This window comes from Pristiophorus japonicus, chromosome 14, assembly GCF_044704955.1.
Source record: "Pristiophorus japonicus isolate sPriJap1 chromosome 14, sPriJap1.hap1, whole genome shotgun sequence".
In the NCBI taxonomy this organism is placed as follows: domain Eukaryota; kingdom Metazoa; phylum Chordata; class Chondrichthyes; family Pristiophoridae; genus Pristiophorus; species Pristiophorus japonicus.
The window spans coordinates 39,915,175-39,940,023 of record NC_091990.1 but is presented as its reverse complement, the minus strand read 5'-3'; the positions used below and the strand labels follow the sequence as shown (position 1 = coordinate 39,940,023).

At 62.2% G+C, this 24,849-nt stretch overlaps 1 protein-coding gene across 1 annotated transcript in view; it reads right to left on the bottom strand.

Annotated features, from left to right (window-relative positions):
- Positions 1 to 24,849, bottom strand: part of LOC139279587 (ficolin-2-like) — a 122,659-nt gene that overhangs the window by 81,438 nt on the left and 16,372 nt on the right. The window lies entirely within an intron of this gene.

Sequence of the window (24,849 nt, the reverse complement as noted above, 5' to 3'; positions counted from 1 at the left end):
TCAGGGCCTCCGGCGGGGGGGAGGGAGAGCGTCCGAGCGGAAAGAAGGCGCGGAAGAAGGAGAAACATCTAGAGGCGGGTCCCCTCGGTGCGCCGGAAAGTCTGACCACCGCGCTCAGCCCAACCCAGTCACCGGCGAGCGCGGGGTGCCCCGAGCCCGTGCCCGGGCCCTTGAATACCACCACAGAGGGGCCCAGGCGCGGGCAAGAAAAGGAAAAGGGGGGGGCGGAGCGGGAGGCCTCGGCAGACATGGAGGTCTCCCTGACTCCGCGCGCCCCCAGGAACAAAAAGAGGCACCGCCCCAATGAGGCGGAGGGGGAACAACATCCCTCCGCGGAGGAGGCGGTGCCCGCCGCGTGTCCCGCGTCCCCCACCAGCGCCCCCAAATTGCGCTGCAGGCGCGAGGAGTCTTTCCCCGGGGAGGGTGAGACAGTTGAGGCTGCCCAGCCTCTGCCTCCCGGGGATGGAGTGGAAGATCTGCCTGTCGTGGGGGGCGTGGGGACCGCGGAGGAATGCGTAGCCGCCGGGCCGGGCGTCCCGGGGACTGAGGCGGGCGAGGCCGAAAAGGCCGAACCTGAGCCCGCCCAGCTATTACCCAACTTCCCCCGGGAGTTGCTCGACCCGGCAGAAACAAAATATATTGATTTTAATGAAACTGTAGACGCTGGGCCGGGGGGTGGCAGCGGGGAGGGGGAGGAACACCCACCCTCGCCCCTTACTTTGGAGCTGGAGCACTTGGAGGGCCTGGGGATTTCCTATGGCCGGGTCTCTCCTTGTTCTCCGGTTCCTGGGGCGGAGGGGGAACCCCTTCCGCTGTCATTTCCCGACCCAGCACCATTTTTAAAAGAGCCCAGTGGGGACTCCTCTGCCGACGATCCTGGGGGTGGGATCGGGGCAGTGCCAGGGCCGGTTGGAGCGGCCGGTTCATTTGCCGTACCTTGTGCGGTCGATGGGCTGGCTGCTGGCGGCCACCTCCCGGAGGAGGACGGGGACTCGGTGGGGGACGCGGGTGAAGACCTAGAGACCACCGCCAGTGAGGCGGTGGATCTGCTCGCGGCCGCCGCTGAGGCCCTCCTCATTCCTGCAAAGGAACTCCGGGACTTTTTGGCCCAGAGCCGGGGTCGCCGCGACCAAGCCCGACTGGCCCTGGAAAAATGGTCCGAGCCGGAGCTGATCAAGGGGTCCGTCCGCGCCGCCGTTAAAACCTTGGCCGCGGGCGGGCCCTTGACAAAGGAGCAGCACCTTGAGCTGCGCGAGCTCGAGGGACTCCTCGCTGGGCTGCGGAGGGAGCGGAGTTCAACAAAAGACTCCGCTCCCTCCCCCACAATAGGTTAAGGTAGAGGTTGCACTATGCTTTTGCCATGAAGATAACCATAGCCAGCCTCAACATCAACGGCGGCAGAGGGGCACGCCGTAGATTTGACAATTTTTCGCTCCTGCGGGAGGGGAAATATGCGGTGTGCTTCCTGCAAGAAACCCACACCGTTCCGGGAGACGAAGCCACGTGGCTCCTGGAATGGCAAGGAGAGGTCCGCATGAGCCACCTCACCGCCATTTCTAGTGGGGTGGCCATCTTGCTGGGCCCGCATTTTCAGCCGGAGATCTTGGGGGTCGAGGAGCCCGTGCCAGGCCGCTTGCTGCACGTAACGGTTCGCCTGGGGGACGTGCCGCTCCATCTCGTGAATGTGTACGCCCCTCATCCCGGCCCGCAGCAAACGCGCTTCTTTGAAGAGGTGTCCGCTCTTCTTGGCTCCGTCGACGTCGGCGACTGCATTGTCCTCAGGGGGGAATTTAACTGCACCCTCGAGGCGAGGGACCGCTCCGGTGCCCCGCAGTGCATGACGGCGATGGAGAAGTTGAGGGACCTGGTCGGGTCCTTCGACTTGGTGGACGTCTGGCGAAATCTCCACCCCGACTCCAGCGCCTTTACTTGGGTGAGGCCTGGAGTTGGATGGTCTAGAGTCGACCGCCTTTACGTGTCTCGGGCGTACGTTTCCTGCGTCCCGGCGGCCTCCATGCGGCCGGTGCCGTGTTCGGACCACCACCTGGTGTGGGCGGAGCTCGCTTCGCTCCGCGCGAGGACGGGGTCCGCGTACTGGCACTTTAACAACCGGCTGCTGGAGGACGTGCGGTTCCAGGACTCGTTCCGTCGATTCTGGTCCGACTGGAGAAGGAAGCAGGGGGGCTTCCCCTCCTTGAGGCTATGGTGGGACGTGGGCAAGGCTCACGTCCGCGTCTTCTGTCAAGAGTACGCGAGGGGGTCGACCAAGAGGCGGGCGGCCAGAGTCGGGCGCCTAGAAAAAGAGGTGCTCGACCTGGAATCCCGTCTCGGTCAAGTCGTCGGGGACCCGGCCCTGCGGACGGTGTACGAAGCGAAGAAGGCCGCGCTGAAGGACCTGCAGCTCGTCGGGTCCCGAGGCGCGTTCGTGAGGTCGCGGATCCGGTTCCTGCGGGATCTGGACCGCGGCTCCCCCTTCTTCTACTCGCTGGAAAAAAGGCAGAGTGTCCGTAAGCAGCTCTTGACGCTGCTGGCCGACGACGGCTCTCTCGTCTCGGATCCGGAGGGCGTCAACAACAGGGTCCGTGAATATTACGGGGCTCTGTTCTCTCCGGATCCGTCCAGCGAGGAAGCGCGTAGAGTTTTGTGGGAGGACCTGCCGAAGGTCAGCCCGGAGGGCGCCGAAAATCTGGAAGCTCCGCTAAGCCTGGCGGAGCTGACCGGTGCCCTCGCCCGGCTCTCGAGGGGAAAATCCCCGGGGCTGGACGGGCTGACCGTGGAGTTCCACAGGGCGTTCTGGGACGTCCTGGGGGGCGACTACGCGCGGGTCCTGGGGGAAAGTCTGGCGACCGGGGAGATGCCCCTCTCTTGGCGCAGGGCAGTCATCGTCCTGCTGCCTAAGAAGGGCGATCTCCGCCTCCTTAAGAACTGGCGCCCGGTCTCCCTCCTCAGCACGGACTACAAAATCTTCGCCAGGGCGATGTCTGCTCGCCTTGGTGCCGTGCTGGACCACATGATCCACCCCGACCAGTCATACACGGTCCCGGGCCGGACAATCCACGACAACATCCATCTGGTCCGGGACCTCATCCATTGTTCCCAGGAGGCTGGTCTGTCGGTCGCCTTCCTATCCCTCGACCAAGAGAAGGCGTTCGACAGGGTGGATCACGACTATCTGCTCGGAACTCTGCGCGCTTTCAGGTTCGGGACGCATTTCGTCGCCCGGATCCGACTTTTGTACGCCGCCGCGGAGTGTCTGATTAAGGTTAACGGGTCCTTGACGGCGCCCCTTCGCTTTAGGAGAGGGGTGCGCCAGGGATGCCCCATGTCCGGCCAGTTATACGCCGTTTGCGTGGAGCCTTTCCTGCGCCTCTTGCGGACGAGGTTGACGGGACTGGCTCTGCAAGGGCCGGGCGTGGAGGTCGTCCTCTCGGCTTACGCCGATGACGTGCTCCTCGCGATAGAGGATCCCGCTGACCTGCGGAGGATGCGTGAGTGCCAGGAGATTTACTCGGCCGCGTCCTCCGCCAGGATCAACTGGGAGAAATGTTCCGGACTCCTGGTGGGTCAGTGGCGGGTGGACTCCCTGCCGGAGGAGCTCAGGCCTTTTGCCTGGAGCACGACCCATCTCCTCTATCTGGGAGTCTACCTTAGCCCCGACGAGGGAGCCTGGCCGGCGAACTGGCAGGAGCTGGAGGCCAAGGTCGCCGCTCGCCTAGGGCGCTGGACAGGACTGCTCCGAGTGCTGTCCTACAGGGGTCGAGCGCTAGTCATAAACCAGCTGGTGGCCGCAATGCTGTGGTACCGGCTGGTCACTTTGACCCCTCCCCCTGCGTTTGTCGCCAAGATACAGAAGAAGCTGGTGGACTTCTTCTGGAACAACAGGAAGCACTGGGTCTCTGCCGCGGTCTTGAGTCTCCCGCTTGAGGAGGGCGGTCAGTCGTTGGTGTGCATCAGCGCCCAGCTCGCGACTTTCCGTCTTCAGACCCTGCAGAGATACCTTTACGTCGAGCCCCCTCCTAGGTGGTGCGCTCTGGCGAGGTATTTCTTCCGCCAGCAGCTCGACCTCAATTATGACACGCAGCTCCTGTTTGTGAACTTGGGGGGTGCCAGGACCGCCCTCCGGGAGCTGCCTGTCTTTTACAGGGAACTCATCAGGGTCTGGAACAAAGTCTCCACCAAGCGCAGCTCTCCGCCGGCTGGAGTGGCGGCCGTCCTGCAGGAGCCGCTGCTCGGGAATCCGTACCTCCACGGCCGAGGCTTTATGTGGCGGTCGGAAGAGAGGGCTGTGGCTGGTGAGGTGACCAGGGTCAGGGACCTGCTCGATGGCGGAGGAGCGGGCTGGATGGCGCCAGACACGCTGGCGCGGCGCCTAAATTCTGCCAACGTCCGCCACGCGGCCGATGCCATCGAGTCGCTAAAAACAGCTCTGGGCCCTGACTCCGTTAGGTGCATCGAGGAGGCTCAAGCACGTGGGGAGATCCCGTCCGAACTGACCCCCGTCCGGACGGAATTCCTCATCGGCGCCAAACCCCGGAACCTCCCTCGGGGGCCGGCGCCTCACAACTTGAGCCGCCTCCGGGAAATCCCCTCCGTGCCTTTCAGTTCCGCGCGGAGGGGTTTCCTGTACGGGCTGCTCCTGCACACCCTCAACTTTGCCATCCTCGCCGGCCGTCCGGACACGCCATGGCGTACCATCTTGCCGTCCGGAGGAGGCGGGGGTCCCCGATGGAGGGCACTCTACGCAGGGGTCCTCCCACTATTCATCGGGGACTTGGCCTGGAGGGTGGTGCACGGAGCAGTGCCGTGCAACAAATTTTTAAGCCGGTTCACGGACTCCCAGGCCGCCTGCAATTTCTGCGGTCTGGAGGAGTCCGTGTTCCATGTTTTTATTGAATGCACGAGGTTGCAGCCCCTGTTCCACTATTTGAAGGGGCTGCTCCTGAAATTCTGGCTGCACTTCAGTCCCACTCTCCTGATCTTTGGGCACCCTGTGCGGAGGGGAGCGGGTAGGTCCGAAGGCCTCCTCGTAGGACTGCTCCTGGGCACGGCCAAGGGTGCCATCAGCCGGTCCAGGCAGCGGGCGGTCGAGGGGGTCGTTCAACCTGACTGCCTGCCTCTCTTCCGCTCTTACATCCGGTCCAGGGTGTCCTTGGAGATGGAGCACGCGGTGTCCACCGGTACGCTCGCGGCCTTCCGCGAGAGGTGGGCACCGGAGGGACTGGAGTGCATCATCACGCCCGGCAACCAAATTTTAATTTGATTTTACGTTTTAAAGTTTAATTTGTTTTAATTGCCGGTGCTTTTAGTGTCCCCTTCCCTTTTATAGGGGGCACCGGAGAAATTGTGATTTTAGTGCCCAAAAAAAAAACAAAAAAAAAAACAAGAAAAAACACAAAAGAAAAACCAAAAAAAGGAAAAAAGGGCCTTGTAAATGTCTGGTAGTGTCACCCAGGTCGGGTGGCACAGTTTAATATTTATGTTTTGCAGGTAGACTCTAAAAGAGTTTCATGCACAAGGACCAATTGTGGAGCAGTGGAGGCGTGTCCTGCACAGTTGGAGCTGTGAGCAGTGAGTGGAGCTGCTAGCAACTTGAGCTCCAGCCTGGAGAGCCCTGAGACCAGCCCAGGAGGAGAAGGAAGAAAGGGGCTTCAACACCAACTTCTATCCAGAGGGAGAGGAGGAGAACAGAAAACTTTATCAACTTTACCATTTCTGCAAGGAGTTGGAGAGAGGGGGAAAAGACCAACAACATCCAGTGTGGAAGGAGGGAGACCCAACATTCTACAGGTGGGTGTGGGTGCATTTCCCCAAACAGACTTTGTTGTATCGGTGGGGGGAGGAAAGAAGACCACTGAGGGCCGGAACAGCGCGGGGGGTGTGTGTGTGTGTGGTAGTGTGCGTGGGGGCCGTGCTTACAACTAGGCCCCCCCCCACAATTGGAACCCCCCCCACCCCCCACATTTGCCTAGCCTGGGATAGCTGGAGCTACCAGGCTGAAGATTGTCATTAATCATCCTATTAAAGATCGTTTAGGATTGTGTGCCTGGTGGCTCCAGCTACCCCAGGTGAAGACGTCTTCTCCCCCCACCTGAAGACCAACCCAAAGACTGTGTTTTTTGTGTGTTTTGCCATCTGGGGAGTGCACCCACCCACAGCTGCGAGGGGAGACCTGCCCTCGCAGCCCCCCCCCCCTTCCCACCCCCCCTCTCTCTTTCTCCGTTACTCTCTGTTTCTCCCCTCTCTCTCTGAGAGCTCTTTTCTTCTGAAATTTAAAAAAAAAAAAAAACCAATTAAGACAACTGAGCAGAGGGAGCAAGGCCTCTCCCCAATTGTCAACGAGGGGAGAGGTGCCTCGTTAAGGGCTCCTCTGCTCAGTTAACATACGAGGCCATTAAAGACCATTAAGGCCTGTGACTCTGGGGTGGGTGTAGCCCTTAAAGGGACCCCGTGATGGCGACCCCATCCACGCCGGTGGCAGGGCCAGCAAGGACGTATGCGCAGGCGGTGTCCACATCCACGGCACCTCCTGCGCCACCCGCTGCCCTGCCACCGTTCAGACTTATAACCAGGAAACACGGGGTCAAGAGCTACACTCACCCCACAATGAGCATTGAGGAGTGCGTGCGGGCGATGGCTGGGGTAGTCGGCCCCTCGGCCATTGTCGCAGCCTCCAAGATGTCTGGGAAGGCCGTGTTCTTCCTGGGGTCGGAGCGGGCGGTGTCCCTGGCCCTTGAAAAGGGGCTCACGGTGGGCGGGACGTTCCTGCCGGTGGACCCTCTCGAGGCCACCGCGCAGAGGGTCATCGTTTCAAACGTCCCGCCCTTTGTTTCCGCTGAGCTCCTCCTCCCTCACCTACAACAACTGGGGGAGGTAAGGTCAGGGATCAACCCCATACCGCTCGGCCTCAGGGAGAACAGCCTGCGCCACGTGTTCTCCTTCCGCCGCCAGCTCTTTGTCCGGCTGGCGCGGGAGGAGACGACGGAGGGATCTTTTAATGTGGTGCACGAGGGGACTGCCTACCGCGTCTTCTGGACGTCGGACGGCGTGCGGTGCCATGCCTGCAGGGAGGTGGGGCACGTTCGCAAGAACTGCCCCGCCTCCAAGGCCGCCAAACCACCGAAGGCGGCCAAGGCTGGCGCCGCCGCCACCCCTCCCCCTAGTTGCGTCCGCGTGCCGGGAGCCATGGGTGCGCGGGCATCGTCGGAGGCCTTTGTTTTCAGGGCCTCCGGCGGGGGGGAGGGAGAGCGTCCGACCGGAAAGAAGGCGCGGAAGAAGACAAAACATCAAGAGGCGGGTCCCCTCAGTGCGCCGGATAATTTGACCACCGCGCTCAGCCCAACCCCGTCACCGGCGAGCGCGGGGTGCCCCGAGCCCGTGCCCGAGCCCTTGAACAACACCACAGAGGGGCCCGGGCGCGGGCAAGAAAAGGAAAAGGGGGGGGCGGAGCGGGAGGCCTCGGCAGACATGGAGGTCTCCCTGACTCCGCGCGCCCCCAGGAACAAAAAGAGGCACCGCCCCAATGACGCAGAGGGGGAACAACATCCCTCCGCGGAGGAGTCGGTGCCCGCCGCGTGTCCCGCGTCCCCCACCAGCGCCCCCAAATTGCGCTGCAGGCGCGAGGAGTCTTTCCCCGGGGAGGGTGAGACAGTTGAGGCTGCCCAGCCTCTGCCTCCCGGGGATGGAGTGGAAGATCTGCCTGTCGTGGGGGGCGTGGGGACCGCGGAGGAATGCGTAGCCGCCGGGCCGGGCGTCCCGGGGACTGAGGCGGGCGAGGCCGAAAAGGCCGAACCTGAGCCCGCCCAGCTATTATCCAACTTCCCCCGGGAGTCGCTCGACCCGGCGGAAAAACAATTTATGGGTTTTAATGACACTGTAGATGCTGGGCCGGTGGGTGGCAGCGGGGAGGGGGAGGAACACCCACCCTCGCCCCTTACTTTGGAGCTGGTGCACTTGGAGGGCCTGGGGATTTCCTATGGCCGGGTCTCTCCTTGTTCTCCGGTTCCTGGGGCGGAGGGGGAACCCCTTCCGCTGTCATTTCCCGACCCAGCACCATTTTTAAAAGAGCCCAGTGGGGACTCCTCTGCCGACGATCCTGGGGGTGGGATCGGGGCAGTGCCAGGGCCGGTTGGAGCGGCCGGTTCATTTGCCGTACCTTGTGCGGTCGATGGGCCGGCTGCTGGCGGCCACCTCCCGGAGGAGGACGGGGACTCGGTGGGGGACGCGGGTGAAGACCTAGAGACCACCGCCAGTGAGGCGGTGGATCTGCTCGCGGCCGCCGCTGAGGCCCTCCTCATTCCTGCAAAGGAACTCCGGGACTTTTTGGCCCAGAGCCGGGGTCGCCGCGACCAAGCCCGACTGGCCCTGGAAAAATGGTCCGAGCCGGAGCTGATCAAGGGGTCCGTCCGCGCCGCCGTTAAAACCTTGGCCGCGGGCGGGCCCTTGACAAAGGAGCAGCACTATGAGCTGCGCGAGCTCGAGGGACTCCTCGCTGGGCTGCGGAGGGAGCGGAGTTCAACAAAAGACTCCGCTCCCTCCCCCACAATAGGTTAAGGTAGAGGTTGCACTATGCTTTTGCCATGAAGATAACCATAGCCAGCCTCAACATCAACGGCGGCAGAGGGGCACGCCGTAGATTTGACAATTTTTCGCTCCTGCGGGAGGGGAAATATGCGGTGTGCTTCCTGCAAGAAACCCACACCGTTCCGGGAGACGAAGCCACGTGGCTCCTGGAATGGCAAGGAGAGGTCCGCATGAGCCACCTCACCGCCATTTCTAGTGGGGTGGCCATCTTGCTGGGCCCGCATTTTCAGCCGGAGATCTTGGGGGTCGAGGAGCCCGTGCCAGGCCGCTTGCTGCACGTAACGGTTCGCCTGGGGGACGTGCCGCTCCATCTCGTGAACGTGTACGCCCCTCATCCCGGCCCGCAGCAGACGCGCTTCTTTGAAGAGGTGTCCGCTCTTCTTGGCTCCGTCGACGTCGGCGACTGCATTGTCCTCGGGGGGGATTTTAACTGCACCCTCGAGGCGAGGGACCGCTCCGGTGCCCCGCAGTGCATGACGGCGATGGAGAAGTTGAGGGACCTGGTCGGGTCCTTCGACTTGGTGGACGTCTGGCGAAATCTCCACCCCGACTCCAGCGCCTTTACTTGGGTGAGGCCTGGAGTTGGATGGTCTAGAGTCGACCGCCTTTACGTGTCTCGGGCGTACGTTTCCTGCGTCCCGGCGGCCTCCATGCGGCCGGTGCCGTGTTCGGACCACCACCTGGTGTGGGCGGAGCTCGCTTCGCTCCGCGCGAGGACGGGGTCCGCGTACTGGCACTTTAACAACCGGCTGCTGGAGGACGTGCGGTTCCAGGACTCGTTCCGTCGATTCTGGTCCGACTGGAGAAGGAAGCAGGGGGGCTTCCCCTCCTTGAGGCTATGGTGGGACGTGGGCAAGGCTCACGTCCGCGTCTTCTGTCAAGAGTACGCGAGGGGGTCGACCAAGAGGCGGGCGGCCAGAGTCGGGCGCCTAGAAAAAGAGGTGCTCGACCTGGAAGCCCGTCTCGGTCAAGTCGTCCAGGACCCGGCCCTGCGGACGGTGTACGAAGCGAAGAAGGCCGCGCTGAAGGACCTGCAGCTCGTCGGGTCCCGAGGCGCGTTCGTGAGGTCACGGATCCGGTTCCTGCGGGATCTGGACCGCGGCTCCCCCTTCTTCTACTCGCTGGAAAAAAGGCAGAGTGTCCGTAAGCAGCTCTTGACGCTGCTGGCCGACGACGGCTCTCTCGTCTCGGATCCGGAGGGCGTCAACAACAGGGTCCGTGAATATTACGGGGCTCTGTTCTCTCCGGATCCGTCCAGCGAGGAAGCGCGTAGAGTTTTGTGGGAGGACCTGCCGAAGGTCGGCCCGGAGGGCGCCGAAAATCTGGAAGCTCCGCTAAGCCTGGCGGAGCTGACCGGTGCCCTCGCCCGGCTCTCGAGGGGAAAATCCCCGGGGCTGGACGGGTTGACCGTGGAGTTCCACAGGGCGTTCTGGGATGTCCTGGGGAGCGACTACGCGCGGGTCCTGGGGGAAAGTCTGGCGACCGGGGAGATGCCCCTCTCTTGGCGCAGGGCAGTCATCGTCCTGCTGCCTAAGAAGGGCGATCTCCGCCTCCTTAAGAACTGGCGCCCGGTCTCCCTCCTCAGCACGGACTACAAAATCTTCGCCAGGGCGATGTCTGCTCGCCTTGGTGCCGTGCTGGACCACATGATCCACCCCGACCAGTCATACACGGTCCCGGGCCGGACAATCCACGATAACATCCATCTGGTCCGGGACCTCATCCATTGTTCCCAGGAGGCTGGTCTGTCGGTCGCCTTCCTATCCCTCGACCAAGAGAAGGCGTTCGACAGGGTGGATCACGACTATCTGCTCGGAACTCTGCGCGCTTTCGGGTTCGGGACGCATTTCGTCGCCCGGATCCGACTTTTGTACGCCGCCGCGGAGTGTCTGATTAAGGTTAACGGGTCCTTGACGGCGCCCCTTCGCTTTAGGAGAGGGGTGCGCCAGGGATGCCCCATGTCCGGCCAGTTATACGCTGTTTGCGTGGAGCCTTTCCTGCGCCTCTTGCGGACGAGGTTGACGGGACTGGCTCTGCAAGGGCCGGGCGTGGAGGTCGTCCTCTCGGCTTACGCCGATGACGTGCTCCTCGCGGTAGAGGATCCCGCTGACCTGCGGAGGATGCGTGAGTGCCAGGAGATTTACTCGGCCGCGTCCTCCGCCAGGATCAACTGGGAGAAATGTTCCGGACTCCTGGTGGGTCAGTGGCAGGTGGACTCCCTGCCGGAGGAGCTCAGGCCTTTTGCCTGGAGCACGACCCATCTCCTCTATCTGGGAGTCTACCTTAGCCCCGACGAGGGAGCCTGGCCGGCGAACTGGCAGGAGCTGGAGGCCAAGGTCGCCGCTCGCCTAGGGCGCTGGACAGGACTGCTCCGAGTGCTGTCCTACAGGGGTCGAGCGCTAGTCATAAACCAGCTGGTGGCCGCAATGCTGTGGTACCGGCTGGTCACTTTGACCCCTCCCCCTGCGTTTGTCGCCAAGATACAGAAGAAGCTGGTGGACTTCTTCTGGAACAACAGGAAGCACTGGGTCTCTGCTGCGATCTTGAGTCTCCCGCTTGAGGAGGGCGGTCAGTCGTTGGTGTGCGTCAGCGCCCAGCTCGCGACTTTCCGTCTTCAGACCCTGCAGAGATACCTCTACGTCGAGCCCCCTCCTAGGTGGTGCGCTCTGGCGAGGTATTTCTTCCGCCAGCAGCTCGACCTCAATTATGACACGCAGCTCCTGTTTGTGAACTTGGGGGGTGCCAGGACCGCCCTCCGGGAGCTGCCTGTCTTTTACAGGGAACTCATCAGGGTCTGGAACAAAGTCTCCACCAAGCGCAGCTCTCCGCCGGCTGGAGTGGCGGCCGTCCTGCAGGAGCCGCTGCTCGGGAATCCGTACCTCCACGGCCGAGGCTTTATGTGGCGGTCGGAAGAGAGGGCTGTGGCTGGTGAGGTGACCAGGGTCAGGGACCTGCTCGATGGCGGAGGAGCGGGCTGGATGGCGCCAGACACGCTGGCGCGGCGCCTAAATTCTGCCAACGTCCGCCACGCGGCCGATGCCATCGAGTCGCTAAAAACAGCTCTGGGCCCTGACTCCGTTAGGTGCATCGAGGAGGCTCAAGCACGTGGGGAGATCCCGTCCGAACTGACCCCCGTCCGGACGGAATTCCTCATCGGCGCCAAACCCCGGAACCTCCCTCGGGGGCCGGCGCCTCACAACTTGAGCCGCCTCCGGGAAATCCCCTCCGTGCCTTTCAGTTCCGCGCGGAGGGGTTTCCTGTACGGGCTGCTCCTGCACACCCTCAACTTTGCCATCCTCGCCGGCCGTCCGGACACGCCATGGCGTACCATCTTGCCGTCCGGAGGAGGCGGGGGTCCCCGATGGAGGGCACTCTACGCAGGGGTCCTCCCACTATTCATCGGGGACTTGGCCTGGAGGGTGGTGCATGGAGCAGTGCCGTGCAACAAATTTTTAAGCCGGTTCACGGACTCCCAGGCCGCCTGCAATTTCTGCGGTCTGGAGGAGTCCGTGTTCCATGTTTTTATTGAATGCACGAGGTTGCAGCCCCTGTTCCACTATTTGAAGGGGCTGCTCCTGAAATTCTGGCTGCACTTCAGTCCCACTCTCCTGATCTTTGGGCACCCTGTGCGGAGGGGAGCGGGTAGGTCCGAAGGCCTCCTCGTAGGACTGCTCCTGGGCACGGCCAAGGGTGCCATCAGCCGGTCCAGGCAGCGGGCGGTCGAGGGGGTCGTTCAACCTGACTGCCTGCCTCTCTTCCGCTCTTACATCCGGTCCAGGGTGTCCTTGGAGATGGAGCACGCGGTGTCCACCGGTACGCTCGCGGCCTTCCGCGAGAGGTGGGCACCGGAGGGACTGGAGTGCATCATCACGCCCGGCAACCAAATTTTAATTTGATTTTACGTTTTAAAGTTAATTTGTTTTAATTGCCGGTGCTTTTAGTGTCCCCTTCCCTTTTATAGGGGGCACTGGGGAAAAATTGTGATTTTAGTGCCCAAAAAAAAAACCAAAAAAAGAAAAACACAAAAAAAAAAAGGGGGGGAAAAAAAAGGGCCTTGTAAATGTCTGGAGTGTCACCCAGGTCGGGTGGCACCGTTTAATGTTTTTATGTTTTGCAGGTAAACTCAAAAGAGTTTCATGCACAAGGACCAATTGTGGAGCAGTGGAGGCGTGTCCTGCACAGTTGGAGCTGTGAGCAGTGAGTGGAGCTGCTAGCAACTTGAGCTCCAGCCTGGAGAGCCCTGAGACCAGCCCAGGAAGAGAAGGAAGAAAGGGGCTTCAACACCACTTTAACCCAGAGGGAGAGGAGGAGAACAGAAAACATTGAACATCTTTTTACATTTCTGCAAAGAGTTGGAGAGAGGGGGAAAAACCAACAACCAACATCCAGTGTGGAAGGAGGGAGACTCTACATCTTCTACAGGTGGGTGTGGGTGCATTTCCCCAAACAGACTTTGTTGTATCGGTGGGGGGAGGAAAGAAGACCACTGAGGGCCGGAACATCGCGGGGGGTGTGTGTGTGTGTGGTAGTGTGCGTGGGGGCCTTGCTGACAACTAGGCCCCCCCCACAATTGGAACCCCCCCCACCCCCCACATTTGCCTAGCCTGGGATAGCTGGAGCTACCAGGCTGAAGATTGTCATTAATCATCCCATTAAAGATCGTTAGGAGTGCCTGGTGGCTCTAGCTACCCCAGGTGAAGACATCTTCTCCCCCCACCTGAAGACCACCCCAAAGACTTTTGTGTTTTGCCATCTGGGGAGTGCACCCACCCACAGCTGCGAGGGGAGACCTGCCCTCGCAGTCCCCCCCCCCCTTCCCACCCCCCTCTCTCTTTCTCTGCTACTCTGTTTCTCCCCTCTCTCTCTGAGGCCTCTTCCTTCCAAATTTACAAAAAAAAACAAAACCAATTAAGACAACTGAGCAGAGGGAGCAAGGCCTCTCCCCAATTGTCAACGAGGGGAGAGGTGCCTCGTTAAGGGCTCCTCTGCTCAGTTAATATACGAGGCCATTAAAGACCATTAAGGCCTGTGACTTTGGGGTGGGTGTAGCCCTTAAAGGGACCCCGTGATGGCGACCCCATCCACGCCGGTGGCAGGGCCAGCAAGGACGTATGCGCAGGTGGCAACCGCTTCCACGGCACCTCCTGCGCCACCCGCTGCCCTGCCACCATTTAGGTTAATTACTAAAAAACACGGGGTCAAGAGCTACACTCACCCCACAATGACCATCGAGGAGTGCGTGCGGGCGATGGCTGGGGTAGTCGGCCCCTCGGCCATTGTCGCAGCCTCCAAGATGTCTGGGAAGGCCGTGTTCTTCCTGGGGTCGGAGCGGGCGGTGTCCCTGGCACTTGAAAAGGGGCTCACGGTGGGCGGGACGTTCCTGCCGGTGGACCCTCTCGAGGCCACCGCGCAGAGGGTCATCGTGTCAAACGTCCCGCCCTTTGTTTCCGCTGAGCTCCTCCTCCCTCACCTACACCAACTGGGGGAGGTAAGGTCGGGGATCAACCCCATACCGCTCGGCCTCAGGGAGAACAGCCTGCGCCACGTGTTCTCCTTCCGCCGCCAGCTCTTTGTCCGGCTGGCGCGGGAGGACATGACAGAAGGGCACTTTAATGTGGTGCACGAGGGGACTGCCTACCGCGTCTTCTGGACGTCGGACGGCGTGCGGTGCCATGCCTGCAGGGAGGTGGGGCACGTTCGTAAGAACTGCCCCGCCTCCAAGGCCGCCAAACCACCGAAGGCGGCCATAGCTGGCGCCGCCGCCACCCCTCCCCCTAGTTGCGTCCGCGTGCCGGGAGCCATGGGTGCGCGGGCATCGTCGGAGGCCTTTGTTTTCAGGGCCTCCGGCGGGGGGGAGGGAGAGCGTCCGAGCGGAAAGAAGGCGCGGAAGAAGGAGAAACATCTAGAGGCGGGTCCCCTCGGTGCGCCGGAAAGTTTGACCACCGCGCTCAGCCCAACCCAGTCACCGGCGAGCGCGGGGTGCCCCGAGCCCGTGCCCGGGCCCTTGAATAACACCACAGAGGGGCCCAGGCGCGGGCAAGAAAAGAAAAAGGGGGGGGCGGAGCGGGAGGCCTCGGCAGACATGGAGGTCTCCCTGACTCCGCGCGCCCCCAGGAACAAAAGGAGGCACGGCTCCGATGAGACGGAGGGGGAACAACATCCCTCCGTGGAGGAGTTGGTGCCCGCCGCGTGTCCCGCGTCCCCAACCAGCGCCCCCAAGCAGCGCCGTAGGCGGGAGGAGTCTGTCCCCGGGGAGGGTGAAACAGTTGAGGCTGCCCAGCCTCTGCCTCCCGGGGATGGAGTGGAAGATCTGCCTGTCGTGGGGGGAGTGGGGACCGCGGAGGAATGCGTAGCCGCCGGGCCGGGCGTCCCGGGGACTGAGGCGGGCGAGGCCGAAAAGGCCGAACCTGAGCCCGCCCAGCCAATACCCAACTTCCCCCGGGAGACGCTCGACCCGGCAGAAACACAATTTACTGTTTTTAATGAAACTGTAGATGCTGGGCCGGGGGGTGGCAGCGGGGAGGGGGAGGAACACCCACCCTCGCCCCTTACTTTGGAGCTGGTGCACTTGGAGGGCCTGGGGATCTCCTATGGCCGGGTCTCTCCTTGTTCTCCGGTTCCTGGGGCGGAGGGGGAACCCCTTCCGCTGTCATTTCCCGACCCAGCACCATTTTTAAAAGAGCCCAGTGGGGACTCCTCTGCCGATGATCCTGGGGGTGGGATCGGGGCAGTGCCAGGGCCGGTTGGAGCGGCCGGTTCATTTGCCGTACCTTGTGCGGTCGATGGGCTGGCTGCTGGCGGCCACCTCCCGGAGGAGGACGGGGACTCGGTGGGGGACGCGGGTGAAGACCTAGAGACCACCGCCAGTGAGGTGGTGGATCTGCTCGCGGCCGCCGCTGAGGCCCTCCTCATTCCTGCAAAGGAACTCCGGGACTTTTTGGCCCAGAGCCGGGGTCGCCGCGACCAAGCCCGACTGGCCCTGGAAAAATGGTCCGAGCCAGAGCTGATCAAGGGGTCCGTCCGCGCCGCCGTTAAAACCTTGGCCGCGGGCGGGCCCTTGACAAAGGAGCAGCACCTTGAGCTGCGCGAGCTCGAGGGACTCCTCGCTGGGCTGCGGAGGGAGCGGAGTTCAACAAAAGACTCCGCTCCCTCCCCCACAATAGGTTAAGGTAGAGGTTGCACTATGCTTTTGCCATGAAGATAACCATAGCCAGCCTCAACATCAACGGCGGCAGAGGGGCACGCCGTAGATTTGACAATTTTTCGCTCCTGCGGGAGGGGAAATATGCGGTGTGCTTCCTGCAAGAAACCCACACCGTTCCGGGAGACGAAGCCACGTGGCTCCTGGAATGGCAAGGAGAGGTCCGCATGAGCCACCTCACCGCCATTTCTAGTGGGGTGGCCATCTTGCTGGGCCCGCATTTTCAGCCGGAGATCTTGGGGGTCGAGGAGCCCGTGCCAGGCCGCTTGCTGCACGTAACGGTTCGCCTGGGGGACGTGCCGCTCCATCTCGTGAACGTGTACGCCCCTCATCCCGGCCCGCAGCAGACGCGCTTCTTTGAAGAGGTGTCCGCTCTTCTTGGCTCCGTCGACGTCGGCGACTGCATTGTCCTCGGGGGGGATTTTAACTGCACCCTCGAGGCGAGGGACCGCTCCGGTGCCCCGCAGTGCATGACGGCGATGGAGAAGTTGAGGGACCAGGTCGGGTCCTTCGACTTGGTGGACGTCTGGCGAAATCTCCACCCCGACTCCAGCGCCTTTACTTGGGTGAGGCCTGGAGTTGGATGGTCTAGAGTCGACCGCCTTTACGTGTCTCGGGCGTACGTTTCCTGCGTCCCGGCGGCCTCCATGCGGCCGGTGCCGTGTTCGGACCACCACCTGGTGTGAGCGGAGCTCGCTTCGCTCCGCGCGATGACGGGGTCCGCGTACTGGCACTTTAACAACCGGCTGCTGGAGGACGTGCGGTTCCAGGACTCGTTCCGTCGATTCTGGTCCGACTGGAGAAGGAAGCAGGGGGGCTTCCCCTCCTTGAGGCTATGGTGGGACGTGGGCAAGGCTCACGTCCGCGTCTTCTGTCAAGAGTACGCGAGGGGGTCGACCAAGAGGCGGGCGGCCAGAGTCGGGCGCCTAGAAAAAGAGGTGCTCGACCTGGAAGCCCGTCTCGGTCAAGTCGTCCGGGACCCGGCCCTGCGGACGGTGTACGAAGCGAAGAAGGCCGCGCTGAAGGACCTGCAGCTCGTCGGGTCCCGAGGCGCGTTCGTGAGGTCGCGGATCCGGTTCCTGCGGGATCTGGACCGCGGCTCCCCCTTCTTCTACTCGCTGGAAAAAAGGCAGAGTGTCCGTAAGCAGCTCTTGACGCTGCTGGCCGACGACGGCTCTCTCGTCTCGGATCCGGAGGGCGTCAACAACAGGGTCCGTGAATATTACGGGGCTCTGTTCTCTCCGGATCCGTCCAGCGAGGAAGCGCGTAGAGTTTTGTGGGAGGACCTGCCGAAGGTCGGCCCGGAGGGCGCCGAAAATCTGGAAGCTCCGCTAAGCCTGGCGGAGCTGACCGGTGCCCTCGCCCGGCTCTCGAGGGGAAAATCCCCGGGGCTGGACGGGCTGACCGTGGAGTTCCACAGGGCGTTCTGGGACGTCCTGGGGAGCGACTACGCGCGGGTCCTGGGGGAAAGTCTGGCGACCGGGGAGATGCCCCTCTCTTGGCGCAGGGCAGTCATCGTCCTGCTGCCTAAGAAGGGCGATCTCCGCCTCCTCAAGAACTGGCGCCCGGTCTCCCTCCTCAGCACGGACTACAAAATCTTCGCCAGGGCGATGTCTGCTCGCCTTGGTGCCGTGCTGGACCACATGATCCACCCCGACCAGTCATACACGGTCCCGGGCCGGACAATCCACGATAACATCCATCTGGTCCGGGACCTCATCCATTGTTCCCAGGAGGCTGGTCTGTCGGTCGCCTTCCTATCCCTCGACCAAGAGAAGGCGTTCGACAGGGTGGATCACGACTATCTGCTCGGAACTCTGCGCGCTTTCGGGTTCGGGACGCATTTCGTCGCCCGGATCCGACTTTTGTACGCCGCCGCGGAGTGTCTGATTAAGGTTAACGGGTCCTTGACGGCGCCCCTTCGCTTTAGGAGAGGGGTGCGCCAGGGATGCCCCATGTCCGGCCAGTTATACGCTGTTTGCGTGGAGCCTTTCCTGCGCCTCTTGCGGACGAGGTTGACGGGACTGGCTCTGCAAGGGCCGGGCGTGGAGGTCGTCCTCTCGGCTTACGCCGATGACGTGCTCCTCGCGGTAGAGGATCCCGCTGACCTGCGGAGGATGCGTGAGTGCCAGGAGATTTACTCGGCCGCGTCCTCCGCCAGGATCAACTGGGAGAAATGTTCCGGACTCCTGGTGGGTCAGTGGCGGGTGGACTCCCTGCCGGAGGAGCTCAGGCCTTTTGCCTGGAGCACGACCCATCTCCTCTATCTGGGAGTCTACCTTAGCCCCGACGAGGGAGCCTGGCCGGCGAACTGGCAGGAGCTGGAGGCCAAGGTCGCCGCTCGCCTAGGGCGCTGGACAGGACTGCTCCGAGTGCTGTCCTACAGGGGTCGAGCGCTAGTCATAAACCAGCTGGTGGCCGCAATGCTGTGGTACCGGCTGGTCACTTTGACCCCTCCCCCTGCGTTTGTCGCCAAGATACAGAAGAAGCTGGTGGACTTCTTCTGGAACAACAGGAAGCACTGGGTCTCTGCCGCGGTCTTGAGTCTCCCGCTTGAGGAGGGCGGTCAGTCGTTGGTGTGCATCAGCGCCCAGCTCGCGACTTTCCGTCTTCAGACCCTGCAGAGATACCTTTACGTCGAGCCCCCTCCTAGGTGGTGTGCTCTGGCGAGGTATTTCTTCCGCCAGCAGCTCGACCTCAATTATGACACGCAGCTCCTGTTTGTGAACTTGGGGGGTGCCAGGACCGCCCTCCGGGAGCTGCCTGTCTTTTACAGGGAACTCATCAGGGTCTGGAACAAAGTCTCCACCAAGCGCAGCTCTCCGCCGGCTGGAGTGGCGGCCGTCCTGCAGGAACCGCTGCTCGGGAATCCGTACCTCCACGGCCGAGGCTTTATGTGGCGGTCGGAAGAGAGGGCTGTGGCTGGTGAGGTGACCAGGGTCAGGGACCTGCTCGATGGCGGAGGAGCGGGCTGGATGGCGCCAGACACGCTGGCGCGGCGCCTAAATTCTGCCAACGTCCGCCACGCGGCCGATGCCATCGAGTCGCTAAAAACAGCTCTGGGCCCTGACTCCGTTAGGTGCATCGAGGAGGCTCAAGCACGTGGGGAGATCCCGTCCGAACTGACCCCCGTCCGGACGGAATTCCTCATCGGCGCCAAACCCCGGAACCTCCCTCGGGGGCCGGCGCCTCACAACTTGAGCCGCCTCCGGGAAATCCCCTCCGTGCCTTTCAGTTCCGCGCGGAGGGGTTTCCTGTACGGGCTGCTCCTGCACACCCTCAACTTTGCCATCCTCGCCGGCCGTCCGGACACGCCATGGCGTACCATCTTGCCGTCCGGAGGAGGCGGGGGTCCCCGATGGAGGGCACTCTACGCAGGGGTCCTCCCACTATTCATCGGGGACTTGGCCTGGAGGGTGGTGCACGGAGCAGTGCCGTGCAACAAATTTTTAAGCCGGTTCACGGACTCCCAGGCCGCCTGCAATTTCTGCGGTCTGGAGGAGTCCGTGTTCCATGTTTTTATTGAATGCACGAGGTTGCAGCCCCTGTTCCACTATTTGAAGGGGCTGCTCCTGAAATTCTGGCTGCACTTCAGTCCCACTCTCCTGATCTTTGGGCACCCTGTGCGGAGGGGAGCGGGTAGGTCCGAAGGCCTCCTCGTAGGACTGCTCCTGGGCACGGCCAAGGGTGCCATCAGCCGGTCCAGGCAGCGGGCGGTCGAGGGGGTCGTTCAACCTGACTGCCTGCCTCTCTTCCGCTCTTACATCCGGTCCAGGGTGTCCTTGGAGATGGAGCACGCGGTGTCCACCGGTACGCTCGCGGCCTTCCGCGAGAGGTGGGCACCGGAGGGACTGGAGTGCATCATCACGCCCGGCAACCAAATTTTAATTTGATTTTACGTTTTAAAGTTAATTTGTTTTAATTGCCGGTGCTTTTAGTGTCCCCTTCCCTTTTATAGGGGGCACTGGGGAAAAATTGTGATTTTAGTGCCCAAAAAAAAAACCAAAAAAAGAAAAACACAAAAAAAAAACAAAAAAAGGGGGGAAAAAAAGGGCCTTGTAAATGTCTGGAGTGTCACCCAGGTCGGTTGGCACTCTTTAATGTTTTATATTTTCGCAGGTAAACTCAAAAGAGTTTCATGCACAAGGACCAATTGTGGAGCAGTGGAGGCGTGTCCTGCACAGTTGGAGCTGTGAGCAGTGAGGAGAGCTGCTATCAACTTGAGCTCCTGCCTGGAGAGCCCTGAGACCAGCCCAGGAAGAGAAGGAAGGAAGGGGCTTCAACACCAACTTCTATCCAGAGGGAGAGGAGGAGAACAGAAAACATTTAACATCTTTATTACCATTCTGCAAAGAGTTGGAGAGAGGGGGAAAAACCAACAACATCCAGTGTGGAAGGAGGGAGACTCTACAATTCTACAGGTGGGTGTGGGTGCATTTCCCCAAACAGACTTTGTTGTATCGGTGGGGGGAGGAAAGAAGACCACTGAGGGCCGGAACATCGCGGGGGGTGTGTGTGTGTGTGGTAGTGTGTGTGGGGGCCTTGCTTACAACTGGGCCCCCCCCCCCACAATTGGAACCCCCCCCACCCCCCACATTTGCCTCGTCTGGGATAGCTGGAGCTACCAGGCTGAAGATTGTCATTAATCACCCTATTAAAGATCGTTTAGGAGTGTGTGCCTGGTGGCTCTAGCTACCCCAGGTGAAGACGTCTTCTCCCCCCACCTGAAGACCAACCCAAAGACTGTGTTTTTTTGTGTGTGTTTTGCCATCTGGGGAGTGCACCCACCCACAGCTGCGAGGGGAGACCTGCCCTCGCAGCCCCCCCCCTTCCCACCCACCTCTCTCTTTCTCCGTTACCCTCTGTTTCTCCCCTCTCTCTCTGAGAACCCTTTCCTTCCAAATTAATAAAAAAAAACCAATTAAGACAACTGAGCAGAGGGAGCAAGGCCTCTCCCCAATTGCCAACGAGGGGAGAGGTGCCTCGTTAAGGGCTCCTCTGCTCAGTTAACATACGAGGCCATTGAAGACCATTAAGGCCTGTGACTTTGGGGTGGGTGTAGCCCTTAAAGGGACCCCGTGATGGCGACCCCATCCACGCCGGTGGCAGGGCCAGCAAGGACGTATGCGCAGGCGGTGTCCACATCCACGGCACCTCCTGCGCCACCCGCTGCCCTGCCACCGTTCAGACTTATAACCAGGAAACACGGGGTCAAGAGCTACACTCACCCCACAATGAGCATTGAGGAGTGCGTGCGGGCGATGGCTGGGGTAGTCGGCCCCTCGGCCATTGTCGCAGCCTCCAAGATGTCTGGGAAGGCCGTGTTCTTCCTGGGGTCGGAGCGGGCGGTGTCCCTGGCCCTTGAAAAGGGGCTCACGGTGGGCGGGACGTTCCTGCCGGTGGACCCTCTCGAGGCCACCGCGCAGAGGGTCATCATTTCAAACGTCCCGCCCTTTGTTCCCGCTGAGCTCCTCCTCCCTCACCTACACCAACTGGGGGAGGTAAGGTCAGGGATCAACCCCATACCGCTCGGCCTCAGGGAGAACAGCCTGCGCCACGTGTTCTCCTTCCGCCGCCAGCTCTTTGTCCGGCTGGCGCGGGAGGTCACGACGGAGGGAAATTTTAATGTGGTGCACGAGGGGACTGCCTACCGCGTCTTCTGGACGTCGGACGGCGTGCGGTGCCATGCCTGCAGGGAGGTGGGGCACGTTCGCAAGAACTGCCCCGCCTCCAAGGCCACCAAACCACCGAAGGCGGCCAAGGCTGGCGCCGCCGCCACCCCTCCCCCTAGTTGCGTCCGCGTGCCGGGAGCCGTAGGTGCGCGGGCATCGTCGGAGGCCTTTGTTTTCAGGGCCTCCGGCGGGGGGGAGGGAGAGCGTCCGAGCGGAAAGAAGGCGCGGAACAAGAAGAAACATCTAGAGGCGGGTCCCCTCAGTGCGCCAGATAATTTGACCACCGCGCTCAGCCCAACCCCGTCACCGGCGAGCGCGTGGTGCCCCGAGCCCGTGCCCGAGCCCTTGAATAACACCACAGAGGGGCCCGGGCGCGGGAAAGGAAAGGAAAAGGGGGGGGCGGAGCGGGAGGCCTCGGCAGACATGGGGGTCTCCCTGCCTCCGCGCACCCCCAGGAACAAAAGGAGGCGCGGCTCCGATGAGGCGGAGGGGGAACAACATCCCTCCGCGGAGGAGTCGGTGCCCGCCGCGTGTCCCCCACCAGCGCTCCCAAGTTGCGCTGCAGGCGCGAAGAGTCTGTCCCCGGGGAGGGTGAGGCAGTCGAGGCTGCCCAGCCGCTGCCTCCTGGGGATGGCATGGAAGATCTGCCTGTCGTGGGGGGCGTGGGGACCGCGGAGGAATGCGTAGCCGCCGGGCCGGGCGTCCCGGGGACTGAGGCGGGCGAGGCCGAAAAGGCCGAACCTGAGCCCGCCCAGCCAATACCCAACTTCCCCCGGGAGACGCTCGACCCAGCAGAAACACAATTTACTGTTTTTAATGAAACTGTAGATGCTGGGCCGGGGGGTGGCAGCGGGGAGGGGGAGGAACACCCACCCTCGCCTCTTGCTGTGGAGCTGGAGCACTTGGAGAGCCTGGGGATTTCCTATGGCCGGGTCTCTCCTTGTTCCCCGGTTCCTGGGGCGGAGGGGGAACCCCTTCCGCTGTCATTTCCCGACCCAGCACCATTTTTAAAAGAGCCCAGTGGGGACTCCTCTGCCGACGATCCTGGGGGTGGGATCGGGGCAGAGCCAGGGCCGGTTGGAGCGGCCGGTTCATTTGCCGTACCTTGTGCGGTCGATGGGCCGGCTGCTGGCGGCCACCTCCCGGAGGAGGACGGGGACTCGGTGGGGGACGCGGGTGAAGACCTAGAGACCACCGCCAGCGAGGCGGTGGATCTGCTCGCGGCCGCCGCCGAGACCATCCTCATTCCTGCAAAGGAACTCCGGGACTTTTTGGCCCAGAGCCGGGGTCGCTGCAACCAAGCCCGACTGGCCCTGGAAAAATGGTCCGAGCCAGAGCTGATCAAGGGGTCCGTCCGCGTCGCCGTTAAAACCTTGGCCGCGGGCAGGCCCTTGACAAAGGCGCAACACCTTGAGCTGCGCGAGCTCGAGGGACTCCTCGCTGGGCTGCGGAGGGAGCAGAGTTCAACAAAAGACTCCACTCCCTCCCCCACAATAGGCTAAGGTAGAGGTTGCACTATGCTTTTGCCATGAAGATAACCATAGCCAGCCTCAACATCAACGGCGGCAGAGGGGCACGCCGTAGATTTGACAATTTTTCGCTCCTGCGGGAGGGGAAATATGCGGTGTGCTTCCTGCAAGAAACCCACACCGTTCCGGGAGACGAAGCCACGTGGCTCCTGGAATGGCAAGGAGGGGTCCGCATGAGCCACCTCACCGCCATTTCTAGTGGGGTGGCCATCTTGCTGGGCCCGCATTTTCAGCCGGAGATCTTGGGGGTCGAGGAGCCCGTGCCAGGGCGCTTGCTGCACGTAACGGTTCGCCTGGGGGACGTGCCGCTCCATCTCGTGAACGTGTACGCCCCTCAGCCCGGCCCGCAGCAAACGCGCTTCTTTGAAGAGGTGTCCGCTCTTCTTGGCTCCGTCGACGTCGGCGACTGCATTGTCCTCGGGTGGGATTTTAACTGCACCCTCGAGGCGAGGGACCGCTCCGGTGCCCCGCAGTGCATGACGGCGATGGAGAAGTTGAGGGACCTGGTCGGGTCCTTCGACTTGGTGGACGTCTGGCGAAATCTCCACCCCGACTCCAGCGCCTTTACTTGGGTGAGGCCTGGAGTTGGATGGTCTAGAGTCGACCGCCTTTACGTGTCTCGGGCGTACGTTTCCTGCGTCCCGGCGGCCTCCATGCGGCCGGTGCCGTGTTCGGACCACCACCTGGTGTGGGCGGAGCTCACTTCGCTCCGCGCGAGGACGGGGTCCGCGTACTGGCACTTTAACAACCGGCTGCTGGAGGACGTGCGGTTCCAGGACTCGTTCCGTCGATTCTGGGCCAACTGGAGAAGGAAGCAGGGGGGCTTCCCCTCCTTGAGGCTATGGTGGGACATGGGCAAGGCTCACGTCCGCGTCTTCTGTCAAGAGTACGCGAGGGGGTCGACCAAGAGGCGGGCGGCCAGGGTTGGGCGCTTGGAAAAGGAGGTGCTCGACCTGGAAGCCCGTCTCGGTCAAGTCGTCCAGGACCCGGCCCTGCGAACGGTGTACGAAGCGAAGAAGGCCGCGCTGAAGGACCTGCAGCTCGTCGGGTCCCGAGGCGCGTTCGTGAGGTCGCGGATCCGGTTCCTGCGGGATCTGGACCGCGGCTCTCCCTTCTTCTACTCGCTGGAAAAAAGGCAGAGTGTCCGTAAGCAGCTCTTGACGCTGCTGGCCGACGACGGCTCTCTCGTCTCGGATCCGGAGGGCGTCAACAACAGGGCCCGTGAATATTACGGGGCCCTGTTCTCTCCGGATCCGTCCAGCGACGAAGCGCGTAGAGTTTTGTGGGAGGACCTGCTGAAGGTCAGCCCGGAGGGCGCCGAAAATCTGGAAGCTCCGCTAAGCCTGGCGGAGCTGACCGGTGCCCTCGACCGGCTCTCGAGGGGAAAATCCCCGGGGCTGGACGGACTGACCGTGGAGTTCCACAGGGCGTTCTGGGACGTCCTGGGGGGCGACTACGCGCGGGTCCTGGGGGAAAGTCTGGCGACCGGGGAGATGCCCCTCTCTTGGCGCAGGGCAGTCATCGTCCTGCTGCCTAAGAAGGGCGATCTCCGCCTCCTTAAGAACTGGCGCCCGGTCTCCCTCCTCAGCACGGACTACAAAATTTTCGCCAGGGCGATGTCTGCTCGCCTTGGTGCCGTGCTGGACCACATGATCCACCCCGACCAGTCCTACACGGTCCCGGGCCGGACAATCCACGATAACATCCATCTGGTCCGGGACCTCATCCATTGTTCCCAGGAGGCTGGTCTGTCGGTCGCCTTCCTATCCCTCGACCAAGAGAAGGCGTTCGACAGGGTGGATCACGACTATCTGCTCGGAACTCTGCGCGCTTTCGGGATCGGGACGCATTTCGTCGCCCGGATCCG